At 33.3% G+C, this 9,094-nt stretch overlaps 1 non-coding gene across 1 annotated transcript; it reads right to left on the bottom strand.

Annotated features, from left to right (window-relative positions):
- Nucleotides 1-4,168: 4,168 nt before the first annotated feature.
- On the bottom strand, nucleotides 4,169-4,241 carry TRNAR-ACG (transfer RNA arginine (anticodon ACG)). The gene has a single exon. It is a non-coding gene; the product is annotated as a tRNA-Arg (tRNA).
- Nucleotides 4,242-9,094: the final 4,853 nt, after the last annotated feature.

Here is a 9,094-nt window from a genome sequence, read left to right on the forward strand (position 1 = left end):
CTATAAACTTCCTAAAGAACAGTGACCTTGAAACTACAATATCTCCGTGCAATAAACAAAGGAACATCCGAAGCATACGTGTCATGTCGCTACAATAACGAAACATGAAAAATTTCCAGACGCCCACATCAGACTGATAAATGGCTTCCGAAAATCCAAAAGGAAGTTACAGCTTACTTGGGATTTGGTCTAGAACCTCTCACGTCCCATAACTGCTGCACTCCGCTTTATTACAATTACCATAAGCCTCAAAGTCCCGCACTCCACGCCCGACATTGTCGACTTCATCATTCTGAACCTACTTTCTAGAGCGGTAAGACGGTTATTGCTTCGGTGAAATAGAAACCGCGTCTGGTGCGAGTCCCGTCAAAACTACGAACAAACTCAGCACTTGTTGTAACATCTTTAGATTCAAATTCCCAAAGCGCCGCTCGGACGCGTAAAAGTAATGCGCCGTTCGTGCCTCCGAACGGTCCACTCTTTACATTTATGTGTACGATATGTCGGCGGCTATTTGGAATACTAATTGGGCATGTCTAGGGACTCCCGAATTATGTCTGTTTACTTCTTCCCGATATGAACTAATATGAGATGATACAACCGCTTTTTATTTGGGATCTGCGAGTAAAGATCTTTTTTATTTTATACTAAACACCTGATGATAAAAAGCGTTTGCCATTAATATACAGACATTTATAATCAATCTCAAATAGGATTACAATGCCACCGGAGGTCAACTGCAGAATAAGTTGGAACGCTTTGTATAAGTGGCGCTGCCCAACCACACCCTTTACACGCTGTTACTAGTACCTACCTATCAATAAACAAAAATAGGTATGACAGTAGCCTCCAGAAACGAACCATGAAGGGTTCTACCACCTTTAAAAGATGGATATGACTATATTTATGGATCTGAAACAGAACAGGTGAAAGTTCGTTAATAAATCCAGCCCCTTCCCTTGTACTGCGGAGAGTTTAGGACGTGAATGGAAAACCAGCAAACCGCGAAATGATGATGAATCGCGCCATAGAAAAGGGTCGTTAGAGTGAAACGGGCCTACGCATAGGAGACGGGCGCGAACGGGCCTCCATAGGGAAAATTAGCGGATGCTCCCGTGAATTTGTGTACGTTTTCAATGAAGGTTCTTTAACGGTAAAATAGGAATAAAATGGATCGTCCCTAATCCGCGGCCATTTATAACTCACACGCCATTAATTTGAGCGATAATTCACGTGGCAGATGCGATTCGATTGGTCGTAGATACGTCGGGGAGTACATACAGGTAGACGCTGAGACGAGCCGCTAATCACTATCGATAGTCTTATCACTACAAGTGTCACTACTTCGTTACGCGATTTTTTATGGTATTGGTATCGGTACAGTAAGCAATAAGGTCAATTTTATCAGTTTATTCACGTAATTTGAAGGACGCCTTCTATCGCCACTATTTCTAGTAAACTGCTAGCGTAAGTAGTTGCTAACTTTATAACAAACGCCGCCGTCTACTACGACGATTGAGGTTTTTAGAAAGAACCTCAAGTCATTGATAGTACTCGATAAACTGTAAATAAAATACCTTGATTTAGTATGATGTAATCATAAACCTGTTAGTTGGTATGTAATTTTTTTCTACAATACGCAAATACAATACTTTACGCAAAACGAACGAATATAGTACACTTATCTTAACGTGTTTGCAACATTAGCTTACTTGCCACCATTATTATGGACAGATATTAGATCAAATGTCACCAGTAATCTTTATAATAACAAAAAATTCGGGCCACTTCGAAATCTATAGTGTAGAGTGTAGTCTATATCACTCACACAGTTTAGACGAATCCAGCGACACCTCATATGTTTAAATCCGTCAAACATACTGGACTGTATTGAATTGTTGGACATGTTAAAGCATGAAACATACACATTACACATATGCGATCGAAAACATTACCCTCCGCAGTCCGGTAAAAAGCGATGTAGAGTCATAGAGTACGAACGCGAGTTAAGTTATGGTCAACATTCGACGCCGGAAGTAAACACTCGACAGCTTCCGTCCCGGGTTATCAGGCTTATGTTATTAAGCAGACGTCCAAGCATGGCACGGTGGTCTTGGAGATACTGTTATCTTAGATCTGGAAATATTTCAATCATAATAAAGCTCAATACTTCAAAACAACGATTAATATGATACTTGGTTACATAATTACCAATTTATATTTGTGTTAGATTTAATAATCACATATATACATTATTGCATTATGTCTACATGTGTGTCCACACACAACTTACAAATCGTTTCATTGATTTAGTAACACAATGAATTATTGTATTATTGTAGTTTATCTCGCTGATCAGGCAAACACTTTTGTAATAATTTTTACCCTATTGTAAAATGAACATTGATCTTTGATCAACTGAACTTTGATCAACGCAAGTTAAATTATAAGATTAAATTAAAGATAAAATATAAATTGTAGGTAGATAAATATATTTAAACCAAAATGGACTTTCTTATTTCAGTTTAAAAGTAAGTAGTTTTATAAGTGGAATATATCGTTTTAGGTTAAGAACCTGTAATGATACATTAAACTTTAAATAAATATCGCTTATGTTAAACAGAAAATAATCTGAAAGGTCATCTTTCCATAAGATTAGCAGCATCTCTTAATTACTGTCATACATTATGCAAGAGTAACCTATAAACACGATACTAATGTTTCTACCAACATATGATTAGTCAGTTTCATCGACTCATTAATTTGAGTTATTATTACTAATTGGTGTTATTAATTCTCTTCATAATTACTCTGTATCGTCTATTAGGTTGTTGGGTCTATTCTTAGACATAACTTTAGATTAATATATTATGTTATTGCACATGAAAGGCTATTTATAATGTTTAATAAAAAAAAACAATTAGTTTTGTTTGTCAAAATGAAAGAAGATCTTAAGTCTTGTGTATTAGTTTCCACTAATACATATAATATTATCAATGTAGTTATCGTGTAAATGTTATTTATTTCAATAATGAAACAGGTGACTGTCTAGTCTCTCTCCACAAACGATCACATCTAACATATATTAATTATCAAGAAGGTGTCAGAAAATATGGTTTCAGATAATTAATCTTATTCTTATTAGATACATAAAGCAGTGATTTTCAATACTTTATAAAACTCACGTAGGTAGTTTCGGGTCAATTTTAGGCGTTTATTATTTTCACTCGTTCACAAAAGTACATCCCGAAAGTTGTACATCCCTTCAGACTCATTTGACATAACTACTAGCACAAAAATATCTTCCACATTTAGTAGTCAGGGCCGCGTCGTAAATTATAAGTACTTATCTATATTTACCCGCGACTATCTGTCTTTAGTGTAAATACAACATTTCTGTTTATGTTCTTCATACATTTTTTAACCTCGGATATTTACGACTTCACGCCTTACTTGTCCAGCAGGGAAGCTTAGAATATTAAAATATAGAAGGTGCTGTAGTAGGTAGGTAGTCAAAAAATCGTTGTTGGACTGTTTTAGAGTAGCAAGATATTGAATGATTGTAAAAAAGTTACAATAAGCATGTATTTTTAAAGGTTTTAAAATACATACTTTCACACATTTAATTTCACTTGTGTGTTTCGGAAATTAATTTGACCCACTTTCCGGTATCCGATTGAGTTGAAATTTGGCGTGCATATGTAAATGTAATGACGATGCAAAAAGATTTATATATTGTTTATTATTATTTTTTTATATAAAATTTAATTATTTATATTTTTTAGTAAAAAATTCAAGCTTCCTTTTATAACTGATATATTTTTTTATTAGATGTTGTCTTTAGCCTTAAATCGGTAAAATGCCGAAACGGCGTCATATAATGCGCATTCTGTTTTATTGCGCATTTTTTATTTTCTATATAACAATATGCCGGTTAGAACCATCTGCTGCCGACATGAACTTCTAACAATTAGTTTTTACTAGTTTATATGTCATAGTGATGTGTACTCTCTTGAAGTATGTACTATTAACTTTTGTAACTAACTTATTTATTAATAAAATAGTTTGTGTAAAAAAATTCTTAATTTTATATATTTATTTTGAGATTAAAAAAATAATACATTTTTATAACGATGCTATATAATTGAAATTACAACAAAAAATATTTCGACCCTGCCAGGATTCGAACCTGGAATCTTCTGATCCGTAGTCAGACGCGTTATCCATTGCGCCACAGGGCCGTTGACATTTGCTGTTAATATAACTTACTACATCTGGGTACTTCAATCTTCTATCTATATAAAGATAACATTCGTAACAGATGGGAACTTGAAACTAAAAATATACCTCTACTTTTATTTTCGTTACATAATTTACAAAGATAATGTCTAATAAGATATTAAATATTGGAAACAAAATTTAAAGGTACGGTTATACATATATTTTTTGTTCTAAGCTTTTAAGAAATTATAGATCTACCTACCTGGATAAATTTAATTTAATTTTTAATATAAAATTATATTTTCCATATTATGTCTCTTTTATTTTATAATAAGCTTATTAGGTCATTATATCACATGCTGTCAAATTAAATATTTCTTTAATATGTCACTGAAAAATTATTCAAGAAATAAGAAATTAATTGATTTCATACTAATATCATAATTTATTTTAAAATGTTTATTTTTTGTCAAAATGTTACATTTAGATTTTTATTTCAAGTTCATTCATGTACAAATAAGTACTGAATGGGATTTCGTATTTTAAAAACGATAAATAATATAATATGCCCTAAACAAAAAACATATTGTGTAGTAGGTACCTACATATTTAGGAGTTATTTCATTGCATGTGCTGAAGTTTATTGCATACAAATATGTACAACACGTTACCACAGTGTTACCCAATAGGTATACCCTCATAAGTATTAGTAGATTTCCACCGCACTAATTATTGACAATTGAACAAGATGATGTATTGTTTTTTAAATAAAACTGAATAATGCATCATAAAAGTTATGAAGCGTTTGTTAACTTTCGTTATTGCTGTGATACAATTACTACGACAGGTGTGGTACTGTCGCGGTCATAAAGCTTTAACGATGTAAAATCATTTGCGGCTCATTTTTCTGAGTAGGGTAATGTTTTTCGAGTGTATTTGTATGTATGGATGTCTAGTTAGTTAACATATGAGATTTTAATATAATATGAGGTTTCGTTGTGCTTCATTTTAATTCTTTATTTATAATTTAATAAAGTTATACCTAAGTTGTCTAAATTGTGGGAGTAACATAAGCTATTTTATTATTATCATTTGTAATAATTCTCTTGTTAAACTTTATTTAGAACCAAGTATAACACCTACATACAGTACATAGCAGACTTTTCATTGTCTCCTCAACAAAAAAAACGCAGTGTCCTTGAATTCTTGATCACTTAACTATAACAATCACTCAAAATAAGGGTACAAAGCAAGATTTTTTTAACAATAATCATATTTATAAAACCCTTCAAATTGTGTAATAATATACCAATGTCCAGATAAACAATTTAACAGTCAGATCCATAGTTAACTATTAAAACTTATTTTAATGCGTAATAAAGAACTAACCATTCAAGTACATAAATCATACGACTTAAAACGACCACTACTGACTTTACACAGTTGCAAAGTGCCCCGCAATACCAATCAGTGTAACGTTAAGCGCAGTTTTACGCGAGTGTACATTGCGCCGTCGAGAGGCGGTTTACAGCCCCAATAAAACAATGAACGCTCTTATCACCGTTATCACAGCAAACATTAAATTTATTTGAACGAGTGTGTCGTTTGCTGTACGTTTGTACGGACCGACGTTTGTTCTAGTGACGCGATAACATGACATTTGTGGATGAATCGTGGATGCTTGTTGGTATGATCATCCTAATCCACACTCATTCATGATATACAAGTTGACCACAGCCCCACCTATTTCTAGTGAAACGGTTTTTTTGCTTCGGTGGAAGGTTATGGCTGCCAGCAGATGAGGCGACCATTTTAGTCCTCAAGCACCTCAAGCTCTTACATAAGAGGACGCATCTGTCATCAGCTTCAGGCTGAACCCCTGGTCTAAATAGAGTTAGTTACAGATATCCATGGGCGCCAGTTACCGCTTACCATCAGGTGGACTGCATGGTCGTTTGGTAATCCTTTTCTTATAGGATTCAAGGAAAACCTGAGGCCAACCAGACATGTCCATCGGTACCTCCAAAGGCATTTAAGTATCATTTTTTTATCAGAGCACAGTAATGCTTTACTGTTCTGTTATAGGCCACCACGAAGAATTCTGCCTCGTTATAAGTGACTGGCTTTCTTAAATAAATGTAGACTGAAAATTTCTGACTACAAATATCTACTACTAACTACAGCTAAATAATACAATATATTACTTATGATAAAATCCAAGAACATAAAATAGATCAAATGATTTTTGTAGAGCAATCTATGAGCAGTTATGACCCAGATTCGGTCTACAAAAAATATCTTATCATCTCCAAGTTTATTACACGAACAGATGTTCCAGTAAATATAGTGGAATGTAATGTAACGTGGTCGTTTAATAAACAAAAGTTGTAAGCTTTAGCGCGAACACCACCAAACCGCAGCTATTACGTAGGATAAAAGACTTGTTGATCTACCGTGTTACTAGCTGATACTGTGGCTTTACACGTGTAAATATTAGTAAACAAATTAAAAATGCTTTCTACACTCACAGCCCCACTAGGATTTCCTGTATCGTGGGTACTATGGACACACACAGAGACAAATTCGCAAACACACAGACCCAGTAACAGAAACTTAAATTCACCATTTAGACTTCTGTCTGGCTGGGGATCGAACCCGGGACCCTCTGCGCGTCAGACCAGTATGGTAACCGCTCCGCCACGCGGGTCGTCAACCGGTGTGTGTGTGGATTGTTGGATTTGCTTAGATTTACCGATTAAATCAATCGTCATCGTTAACCCATTACTGACCCACTGCTGAGCATCTATATTCTCTATGAGTGAGAAGGATGAGGCCAAAGTCCACCGTGCTGGTAAAACCCGTAGATTCACATATGTTTGCTTATACAGGTTTTCTCGCGATTTACCTCAACCGTTACAACAAGTGATAATTCATTTCATAACTTATTGCAAATCGGAGAAGAGCGTCATTCGAACATCAGACTCCTCGATGGAGAGGCCGAGTTTCAACCAGTAGGCTATCACAGATAATTATCTGCTTTATATTAGAAGACACCTGTAACTATAAATATGAATGGAATCTTACCTACCAACTGTAGGTAAGGTTCTATTTTAATATTATGTCAATTGCGACCACCACCAACCAATCTCCAGTCCAGACTCAATTTACCTATTATGTGTAGTTACTTTTTTTGTAGTACTAGTAGACCAAATTGGAAAGAAAGTCTGTATTTTTATCTACTTATAAGCTATAGGAATTCATTTGCATATTTAGCTATTTTCAAATTCTCTTTGTAGAAACAACCAAACAATATTTAACAATTAGTTAAATAATAAACACACACACATATTTAAAAAATACAAACAGAAAACAATCTAACAACATTGTTATATTAGTACCAATAGCCCCATTGCCCCCAAAATATTATGAAAAAGAATTAAAAAGCAATCAAATATTTCAATACGTTTCGTATTTAATTGTAATTATTGTACATTCCCAGCTATCAATGTACGGAGCGTGACTTTCGGCAAAACAATGGGCTCAGGCATCGTCTTGAAGACATTCTCTCGAATAAATATAGAAAAAAGCTTGTAAAAACGCAGTTACTGGAATTAACAATGGAAACAATGCTTCACGCTCCTCTGATGTAACTGTAATCAAATTTTATGATAGCAAAAATTGCTTTCGAAAGAATTTTTCGGTTTTCCACATACCTCATAAAACAGAATGCGTTTTTTATGTTATACGGAATATTAAGGAATAGTGTTGGTCTTTAAATTTAATGATGTGATTAGGTATAGTAAAAAATACATACCTATTTTTCCTTTAATACTATCGCTTTTTCTAAGCCTGATCTGAAAGAAAATGATCCACCATAAGATTGTAAAAGAAATACTTTTTTTTATATTCCACGTTCTTTGTACAGGTTAGAATAAGATATAAGTACTTTTTACTGTATACTTCCAAATTTAGCTTAGAATAATAGAGTACCTATCAAGGAAATCTGTCCAAGATATCACCTAATTAAACACTCCTTAAAATGTCTTGTTTAATCACGCAGTAATTAACGTCAAAATTGGTTCAGCAATTTTCAAAATTACCATGCAGTCGCCCTCATGGACTTACACTTATATATCTGTATAGATATTTGTTTCAATAAATAAAATAATCGATATTAACAACAGTATTATATAAAAGTCAATATGTATCGTAAAGTAGTGAGATATTAAGCCCTTAAACAATAACACACATATTATTATAAAGCGCAGGAAGTCATCCATCAAACCATCAAATGGAATACTTTCGTCGATTCGTCGAAACTTCTCGATACAATTTATCCTAGATCCAACTGAATTTAATATATTCAATAGAAAATGTACTGCTCTCGTTCCAGAATTGAATTTGAATAGATTGAACATCTATTTCGACAGTCCTATTCGTTTATTCGCCTCGTTGCTTCCCGGTGTTCTTTTGTTTATTTTAAACTGTCATTGGTTTATTTTTTTTTAATTTTTAAGCACAGTTTCAATAAGATAATATGAATTATTGGTTTATGTCTATATGTGTACAATCTATGTGCTCACACATACAGAATATTAACGAATATAAGACATTTCAGTATTGTTTTTCTGTTATCAAAGATTATGTAACTTATGTTAAGTAATAACTGTGCAATAAATTGATGCAATTTTACGAAGGTGTAAGATATGTTTAAAAATATATTTATTCTACATTGTGTTAGAAATATATTCAAATTATATAATTATAGTATTATTTTAATTATTTATTTTTTCTTATTTCCATGATGTGTTATTTTTATAATAATAAGTGCCCATTTATATTAAACTGGCTGGTGGGATTGTATTAGTTACCA

This window comes from Epargyreus clarus, unplaced genomic scaffold, assembly GCF_041222505.1.
Source record: "Epargyreus clarus isolate Ecla_fem2 unplaced genomic scaffold, WU_Ecla_fem_2.2 ptg000018l, whole genome shotgun sequence".
In the NCBI taxonomy this organism is placed as follows: Eukaryota; Metazoa; Arthropoda; class Insecta; order Lepidoptera; family Hesperiidae; genus Epargyreus; species Epargyreus clarus.